This window comes from Cornus florida, unplaced genomic scaffold, assembly GCF_030987335.1.
Source record: "Cornus florida cultivar Cherokee Brave unplaced genomic scaffold, ASM3098733v1 CherokeeBrave_3.0.0_Hap2_Chr02, whole genome shotgun sequence".
NCBI classification, from domain to species: Eukaryota; Viridiplantae; Streptophyta; class Magnoliopsida; order Cornales; family Cornaceae; genus Cornus; species Cornus florida.
Genome location: NW_026775572.1, coordinates 14,134,435 through 14,144,896, shown reverse-complemented (window position 1 = coordinate 14,144,896; position 10,462 = coordinate 14,134,435). Strand labels below are relative to the sequence as shown.

Below are 10,462 nucleotides of genomic sequence, written 5' to 3'. Positions count from 1 at the left end.
ATATCTATAAATTATGGTACCGCGATATGAGCTTGAGTCTCAGGATCGTTGGTTAGGATGCGTATATGCAGTGGATGCGTAGCTGGCTATAGTAGGTTGAGATGTACCATGTTAGGTCTAGGTACTCATGCCCACCTTTGGGTACGTTTTCGCATGATGCCTTCTATTCAGGTTGAGACCCCTATTGTAGTCCAGTGAATGTCCTTAATGTAGATATATATAAACTTATGGACTAAATAGGTATTGTGAGGTATTTAGGGTGTATTTGCGTATCGGGTCTCTGTATGGATTGCAGTTAGATTAGAACTTGCTCGTGGGCTTGACCCACTATTATTTTTCAGGTAATGGACGGTTCCAGGTCGTAGAGCTTGTTCGTACTGAGTAGAGGCGGTTACTCATTCTTTTGACGATGTAGGAGTTTTTTTTCATGGTTTAGCATTAGGTTCTTCAGTTGTTATTTTTCCAGTGTTGGAGTTTATTAGGGGTCCATCAAATGGATTCCCAAGTTGTATTAAAAATGGAGAAGTTGGATGTATCAGAATAATTCTTTATTTATAAAATTTATTCTGAGGTTTCAGTTTTTGGGATTATCGTTCTAGTTTCTTTTCAGCAAATTTTATTTATTCCTATTTATCCTAATTGTATTCTGTATTCATTTATTGCTAATTGGTTTGATATCCTCGGGTAGTCGGGCGTGGGCCTGGCCAACCGGCATCTGGAAATCCGGGGGTATCACACAACAACTCTGAGTTCTTGGCTTCAGTTACCCTTTCTGCTTGGACAGATCTGTTAAGGCCAATAGAGAGGGCTTTGATTCTCCTGTTGGCCACCTCCAGATTTCTCTGGAAAGTGATCATTCCAAATAAGGTCTGCACAAAAGTACCAACGTTCTAATAAGTACAAGTGCAAAAAGATCTAAAAAAAAGTATATGAATGAAAAATAATGCAAAAGAAAAGGAAGCTACCTCAACAGCAGCTGCGGGAAATCGGTTGTACATTTCGTTGCAAGTCATCTTCTTCTGCCACCACTTTCTATCACCACCGCTACCGCCTTCCACCGCCACCACTGCCGCCGCCATCGCCTTTCACTTCGTCACCACCATTGCCACCATCGTCTTTCACCACCGCCACCACATTCCACCACCACTGCCACCGCCTTTCACCACCACTACCACCTTTCACCACCGCCTTTCACCACCACCATCTCCTTCCATTGCCATTGACTTCCACCGCCACTGCCTTTCATTGCCGCTACTGCCACCACCTTCTATTACCGCTACCACCACCACCTTCCACTACCATTACCTTTCACCACCACCACCACCATTGCCTTTCACCACCGCCACCATTTTCCACCACTACCACTACCACCACCACCACTGCCACCATCGCCTTTCACCTCCTTCCACCATCATCATTATCGCCACGGCCTTTCACCATCACTACCACCTTTCACCACCGCCTTCCACCAACGACTTTCACCATTACCACCGTCTTCCACCACCACCTTCTACCACCACATTCACCACTGCCATCGCCTTCCACCACCACCACCCCCATCGCCTTCCTCTACCACCACCGCTACTGCCATCGCCTTTCGTCTCCGCCTTCCACCACCATTATCGTCATCGCCTTCTACCACCACCGCCACTTCCACCACTGTTCCACCACCGCCATCTCCACTACCTTCCACCACCACCGCTACAGTCACTTACATTGGCTTCCACCACCATTACCTACACAACTATCTCCTTCCATCGCCGCCACCACACTACTGCCACCGTTACTACCGCCGCCTTCCACCGCCACTACCACCGCCTTCCACCATTGCCACCGTCGCCGCCTTCAAACACCACCACCACCACCATCCACCACCGCCACTGTCACCATTTATTTTTAAAAAATTATTAGAGAATGTCATTTTGTTAATTTAATTTATTTGTTACTAAGAGAGATATTTTGGAGAATTCAATTTAAAATTTATTCCATTCTGAATTTTAAATTGGTCCAACCAAATACTAGAATGGTTATTATCATTCCATTCCTACACATTTTATATTTACAACCAAACAATAGAATGAGAATGACCATTCCCATTCTCATTCTATTCCCACTTGCATTCCATTCCATTCCTGTACACCAAACATGGCATTAAGAGAAAGAAAATGAAGGAAACTTGAAATCAAAGGGAGATCAGGATTGAAACATAAGAGGTCAACTTGATCATTTAAGGAAATTGATATATATTTTTAATTAATAATTAAGCCTGATAAGTTTCTGGCTCTCTCATCAGAAAAACCCACATAACCTTTAGGGAAATTGAATTTTTTTTTTTTTATAAATGAAAAAGAAAAATTAAGATTAATTAGTCTATGCTCATCAGTAAAATCCACTTAACCATTAATTAATATTGATGCCCATGAAAAACTCACATAACCATTTAAGAAAATCATTTTTTTTTTTTAAAAAAAAAAAAAAAGAATTTATAATTAAGATTCACAAGCTTCTATTTATCAGAAAAACCAACAAAACAATTTAGGAAAACTATTTTTTTTTTTTTTTTGGTAAATAAATGATGCTAATCATAATAATACTTAAAAAAAATTGAAAAATGAAAAAAAAGAAGAAGAAAAAGAATGAAGAAGTCTAATGGAAACAGAAAGGTTATTAACAAGAACATAAAAAACAGAACATAGATTAATACATACATACATCTAATAGAAAACAAGTAAGAAAGTAGATAAACCTATAGTATCGAACATGACAACACAAAGTACGCGAATGTTTTTATGGAAATAAGGAGGTTATCGAGTCTCCACCTACTTGACGGCGGCCCCAACGTGCACACTATTTTCGTCTTTGGCCGGGCTGTCATTCTTCTTACCATCATTTATTAGAGAGACAAATTTACAAACACTTAGGCCTCGTTTGGATTGAGGGATTTAGAGGGATTTGAAGAGAAAAGAAAGAGAAAGATAGTATTAAGTGTGTTTAGATGGAGGGAATAGAAGAGAAAAGAAAGGATTGAAAAGGATTTGGAGGGACCCTCCAATACAGTAAGATCAAATCCCCTCAATTTTGAGAAGATTTGAGGGGAAAGGGAACAACTGAAATAGAGAGACAAAATTAGCCTTCCAAAAACCAAAATGGAACTCACAGAGCAGTTTCATGACCACCAACCCAACTCTGTTGGAGTCATGCAATTCCATATTCGAATTGAAGCAAATTCAAGCACACATGACTCGAACTAGCCTCATTTTTCACCTATTTCCTCTAAGCCGAGTGATATCTTTCTGTGCACTCTCCGACAATGGCAACATAGATCACATTCAACTACTCTTCAACCAAATTCCAGAACCCAATGTTTATATATGGAATACAATGATCAGGGGTTACTGCAAAGCTCAATTTCCTGAGATGGGTTTCTCTTGTTTTCGCAGAATGGTTCGGGAATGTGTTGAAATGGACTGTCAAACCTTCGTCTTTGCGCTCAAAACGTGTGAGCTGTTTTGTGGATTCAAAGTGAACGAATCGGTCCATTGTCAAATTTGGAAGGTGGGTTTTGTTTCTGATCTGCTTGTGCAAAATGGGTTGATTCATTTTTATGAAATCGTGGGTGTTTGAATCATGCACGTTTGTTGTTTGATGAAATTACCGAGAGGGATGTTGTTTCTTGGACCACAATGATTGATGGGTACGCGCAGAAGAATATGCCACACGAGGCTTTGAGGCTCGTTGACTCGATGCTGTTAAGTAGTGTTGAACCTAATGAAGTTACTATGATCACAGTGCTTTCGGCTTGCTCTCAGAGTGGAGACTTAAGTTTAGGGAAATTTGTTCACGAGTATGTAGAAAATAATAATTTGAATTGTAGTCTAAATTTGATGAATGCCTTGTTAGATATGTATGTAAAATGTGGTTGCCTAATCACTGCAAAAACAATTTTTGACAAGATGAAAACGAGGGATGTTTTCTCATGGACTAGCATGATCAATGGTTATGCCAAAAATGGGGGGTTAGATTTGGCAAAGAAGTATTTTGATGAAATGCCTTATAGAAATGTGGTGTCTTGGAATGCAATGATTGCAGGGTATTCACAAAATAATCAACCAAAGGAAGCTATAGAACTTTTTTATGACATGGAGAAAACTGGTTTGGTTCCTATAGAGATCACTTTGGAAGAAAGCTGGTTTCCACCAATATTGTAAGAAAAAGGGTAAGATGGTAATTTCATTATTATCCTTTCTCTTCTTTGTGTTATCCAAACAACAATATTGTCAATTCCTTTCTTTTCTCTCATATCTACCCAAACATGAATATAAATTATAACTATCATTTCCTTTCTTTTCTCTTATAATCCTTTCATTTCTTATCCAAACGAAGCCTTACAACCCTTCAAAATCGAAAGCAAAAACACTTGGAAAGAGAAGTTTCTTTTGGTCTTTGAAGTAGGGCTGCAGTTTGGTGGGTTGGATGGGATAAAATTACATCTTGAACTCAACTCAACATATGAAATGTTCTCGAATTTAACCTAACGATATCTTTAACTCTACGAGCCTGACTCATTCTCTAAATTTTTAATTAGGGTTGATTTAGATTTCGGATTAAAAAGTCCGTTAATTCGGTTACCTTTCACTTAAAAATAATCTTGAATTAGTGTCAGATTAAATTACTCTTAAACAAAAAAGTATTAAAAACTTATTGTAATTTTTTAATAAACAACAAATAAATTATGGAAGCATTAATATATAATAAATTAATATTTAACAAAAGAAATTAAAAAGAGAAAATATTAAAAAAAAAAAAAATCATTTTTCAAAAAAGAAAGAAAAGATTTAAGTTTAATTACCCGTCCAAACATACACGCCAAAATGATGACATCTACAAATACCTCTAAAATAATATGCACACTATAGGTATTTTCTTCTCTTAACCAAGTCAAAATATAAATATGTTCCAAATTATTTATATGTCTGTACACTGTGAATTTGTGCCATGAACTCACAAGCTATTTGTGACATATCACAAAATTCCCCCGTGCCAAGAGAAATAAGAATTTCATTAAGTAGAAGAAAAAGTGTTAAATAATATCATTACTTACGCCTACTGCAATGTTACAATTCTATCAATAAAGCGATTTAGATGTTTGATCACAAGTCATATGTTGGAATATTGGACTTCGGCTTTCTAGTTGGGATGGGCTTATTGCCAAGTAATGTCTAAGAGCATCTCCAATGCACCTTTCATTTGGGTTGCTAAACTTAAAATTTGAGTGAGGTGTAAAAAGTGGGCTCTCCAATGGGCTTTCATTTGGGCTCTCAAATTTTGAGAATGCCAAATTTTTTTTCAAATATAGAAGTTGCCAATTTTTTTGGTAGGCCTTCTCTCTCTCTGTGTACGACGCCGTTTGGAACGGTATCTCTGTCCATTACGTTCCTGTCCCCAATCTGACTTCAATCTCTCTTTATATATATGTATGTTTGTATATCTAACTCTTAATACAAAATCTGACTTCAATCTTTGTCTCTCAATTCAATGATTCCAATTTCTCCATGGTCGAAAATGGCATTTACAGATCTGGCTATAGTGTCAAAATGGGTTTTGATTTTTTGAACAATCTGAAATGATATGCCGATATGGGTTTTGAACTTTTGATTCTTGCAAACAGATAGATAAACTGAAATATATGGGTTTTGAACTTTTGATTCTTGTAGATTTTGTAGTTTGCAGTTGCAGAGAGAGATAGAGAGGGGGGGGGGGGGTTGAGTCAAGTGAAGAAGGCTTTCAGATCACCTACAGTTATTATTTTTTTAGTTAATTGTTGTTTGACAGTCTGAACTAGGCTTGAAGAAAGAACTGAGAGAGATGCTACCCATTATTGTATTCAGAGAGAGCTTCTTCGTCAGAGATTCCCAGTGAGTCAGCTTTCATGGATTGATGGGTTGGGTGTTCATTTTTCTTACCTTCGTGAATTTAATGCCATTGATTTTCTATTTCAAGTTTAGTCAACTCAGCATCTAGAATTAAAACTGTAATTGAAGGCCATTTGGCAAACTGCAATAGACTATAAAATCAGCTTCCAAAATACAAAAATGGAACCCTATAATTTTTAAATCCTACTTTCTGTTAGCATCTTGGAAGTGTTTTTATTACTTTCAGAAGTAAAATATCTTCGGAAACAAGAACAATTCCTTCAAGATTCTGTTATTAGTCTAGTAGATCAAATGCATGAAAACATCCTTCATTAGATTTAAGAGAGTAAAAGGGAAGGAAATAGGCTTCTTTCTTTTTGTATTTTGTTATAAATGCATGAACAAGAATAAGGTGTTGTGTATGCAATAAGCCTCTCAGTCCCTCTGCGCGCCACTTCAAGACCCACTCCCATCTACCATATTTCTCATCTTCGCGTTTACCCCAACACCAGTCCACAAACATCGTCTCTTCTCTCTCTTTACCCTCAACAGACCAACGAGGCATAAGAGTCTATCAAGGTCAATAGTAGAGGTGGCTAGGCTCATCTGGTGGGAGATCTTGGACCAATCTGGAAGTTCAGAGTCAAGAACGAGAATAAAGATGGAGGCGATTGAGGAGGCTGAAATGATTTGCCCTAAAAATATTATGTGGGACATAATGCAATGAATGATTAAGATGGGAAGGTAATTTCGAAATCAACGGTCAGAGTTAAAGTAGGATTGGAAAGCTAGAAGTGGATTGGACTTGGTTTAATAGAGGGTGAGAATTGCTAAAATATAACATTTTGGATGAAATGCACCATTGGAACAAAATTGTTAAAATATAGTATTTTGACACTATAGTTCCTCTCAAAATATAGATTTAGCAGCTCGAAATGACATTTAGCATTGGAGATGCTCTAAAGGACGATTTTATGAGTTAAGTCATATAATCCTTTTAAACTGGTCTTTTTCACGTTCTTAGCGCGCTCTTCTTACTTTCACGTTTCGCGCGCACTTTCGTTCAAATTCTCACTGTTTATGATTTAATTATGCCACTCTCACTTTCTCTCAAATTCTCTCTCGCTCCTACATTATGTAACTTAGTTTTGGGCGAGCTTTTATAGAATATATATTCATATATATACATTTAAAATAAACCTTTCAAAAAGAAATGTTGTAACTTGGTACAAATACAGTTTTCATTAAGGAAAATGATTCTTGTACAAAATAATTACAGCGAATTGCTACACTTACTATTTTAATTGGTCAATTATGCAACAAATAAGGAAGTGGAGCCCTCCACTTAGATGTATTTGGTATAAATAGTTAATTAAAAATTATTCGGTTAGACAATTCACTGCAAGTGTTCGGTTTGAGTATCACTGCTCTTTTATTAAAATATAATTACAAATCCATTCTAGCTAGTCATATCAATTTAGTCTTATGATCAAAATATCATATTCATGGATAATATTTGGGTCCTTCCCTAGGAGATCCTCTCGGCTAAGGTGGACCAATGTAGTTAGAACTATTGTTTAAAAAAATAAAAATACTTAAAGATGGGTATTATCAATTTCTTATGGGTTAAACCGTGGGTTTTTTTTTTCTCCTTCCTTTCCTTTTGAATCACAACTCCAATCTAAGGAATTCTCTCTCTCTCCACACTCCACGAGGACGTTTTTTCATCCCCTACCTCCATTTGCAAATCCTTGATCTTCGTTCTTCTCTTTCCACACTCTATAGAGACTTAACTGATTTGAGTTTTCATTCTGAAGTAGCGTGTTAATCAAAATCTGTTGTTTTTAGGCTAATATAATTGAGTTAGTATCATGCATGATTGTCAACACCATCAATCTTCTTCCTGGAAGTGAGATTTCAAACTTAAGAAGAAGATTGATGATGAAATTCATAGATCAAATTTCTCATCTTTCTCACATTTCTATACTATAAGGTCTAAATATGACCCGACAATAACATAAACTGATTGCTAACTTGTAGTGATTTGTAATATTTGTGACAATGATTGATTCGGCATATGTAACTCTAGGAAGTACTTGTTATTCTTTAAACTGTTTGTATTCCCTTATTCCAATCAATGATTGAGAAGGTGTATATTTTTTTGTATTTGCCAAACAATGTTGGCCTTTAGATAGCAACAATGTTACTATGTTGATAAATTTTGCAACTTATTTGCTTTGTTTTTTTTTTTTTTTTTGTAATTCCACCTTATTAATTATGTGATTTCAGATTTCATATATAAAATCTTTCTTATATATCCACACACATATATATATATATATATATATATATATATATGTTTGATAGCACTGTACAAAATTCTTAGTGGAGGAAGATAGGGCGAAAAGGGGAGGAGGAAGGCTGCGACAAGGGGTGGAAGAGGAGTTTTAGAGATTGAGATGAAGGTTGGGTATGGAAAATTACGTTGTGTGGGGAGAGAGAGAAGAGACAGTTCAGAAAAGGGGGGAGGGGACTGGCCCGTTAGAAATTGGTAATACTCATCTTTTAAGTTTTTTAATGTTTTGAATATGTGTTCTAATTTTATTAGTCCACCCTGATTGGAAGGATGAACTAGAGGACCCAAGTATTGTCCATGAAAGAACAGAAAATGTATAAAATTTTTATAAAAATGAAGGTTTCCTAAGCTATCAGATGAATTTACAATAACAAGCATAAAAGCTTGAACAAATGAGATTTCTAAGAAAACAAAAAACCTCCTATGCATGCATTTCTTTTATTATTATTATTATTATTTTAATTTTGTGATTCAAATCGATTCATTAATCTTTAATTCACCGGTATATTTGAGATATTGGAGGTAACTAACATAAGCCACACCTATGCTAACTATTTAGATTGTCAAAATCTTTGATTACTGCATCAGTTCCAAGATGGTGCAGCAGAGTTTCCTAACTTACAAAGTTGACTCATTGTAATTACAAAAACGGTTCAAAAACTGAAATTATTTTTAACTCTTACATCTCTGTCCGTACCATAATTGCTCATGTATAAAGTTTAGAAGCCTTTTAAATTACAATTTCTCTCCTTATATGAGCAAATAACAACATAATTAACATAAGCTTATTTATCGTGGAGACACGTGATTGATTCAGTAAACCAACAACTTACGGTTTTTTATTTTTTTGTTTTTTTGTTTTTAATTGAATGGTAAAGCTTTAAGTGTGTTAGGTATAATGTAACAACATGATTGGCAACTCAAAGTATTAGAAGAAACGGGATTTAAGGAGAACCTGAGTGAGATCACAGAGGCAAGTGAGGAGAAGATGAATAGAATTTTCATGTACTTCTAAATTGATAAAGAAGCATAGGTATGGTATAAAAAAATAAAATAAAAGTAAAGTCATTAAGGATTAGGTGTGCATACGGTCAAGTTTGTACAGTTCCTGACGAAATCGAAACGTTCTTAACGGTTTTTAAAAAATTGGAACAAAAATAGGAACTGTTGGGATATGGAAACCGAACCTGGTTCGGTTGGGTTCCACAATTCTTATTATATAAAACTTGAAGAAAAAAAATTATGTTTACTTCTAAAAAAAAAAAAAAAACTATTTCAAAATCCAAAATAACCCAACAACAATCAGCAAACTCCTAAAGGTGCTGATAATTTATATTATATATAATAAATCAAAAGGTCTGAAATCGAAATCTAACCGAAAATTAACAGTTCCACAAATTTGGATCCTTAACCGGATCGGTGAGAAACCAAAATCAAAGCACTGATTCGGTTCCGATCAGTTCTCTGATTCCAATTCTTTGTACACCATGTTAAGAATATTTTTGGAGTGCCAATATCACGAACCCTAAAAAAATGTATACCTTTACTTTTCTTAGTTGTTTGTTAAATAAGAAGGTAAAATGAAATTATTATCCATTATTTACGAAAAATATATTATTAAATAAAAAAATATATCGCAATGGTAATAAAGTCAATTTATTCTTGAATCATTGGATATCACTCCTAGAATTTAGAAAAAGTAAGGCCGGCAGCCTAATGGGCCTCAATGACGTATGCATCTTAAATTACTGTGTAGTCCTTGGTCTAATGGCACAAAAGGGTAAAATGGGTTTTCAAAAGTCCAAATATGGCCAGTGGCCCAGTGCTAATTTTGAAAATCACCCACTGTTAGTGAATATTTCTTCCATACATGACACAATCAAGCCAGGTTTGGACAATAATGAGAATGGTCATTTGAAAAAAACAGTTAATAATAATAAATATTGATATTGGTACATTAATTTATTTAATAATACAGTAGGAGACGGGTTATTCGCACTCCACTTGTCTACGTGTGTACTACAATCTTATATGAAATAGCAGTTATATCCTTAACTTTACAAATAAATGATTACTCGTATTACTTTTTAAATGATACAACCCTCTTTTCAAATTTTCTTTACTTATCTCTCTAATCTTTAATATTTTAGGTCTCTTTTGGCAAGATAAAAATAAAAAATAAAAAATAATTGAA

The 10,462-nt window shown here is 35.3% G+C and overlaps 1 pseudogene; it reads left to right on the top strand.

Moving 5' to 3' along the window:
- The first annotated feature begins 2,649 nt into the window (after positions 1 to 2,649).
- LOC132295674 (pentatricopeptide repeat-containing protein At2g22410, mitochondrial-like) lies at positions 2,650 to 4,208 on the top strand (annotated as a pseudogene).
- Positions 4,209 to 10,462: the final 6,254 nt, after the last annotated feature.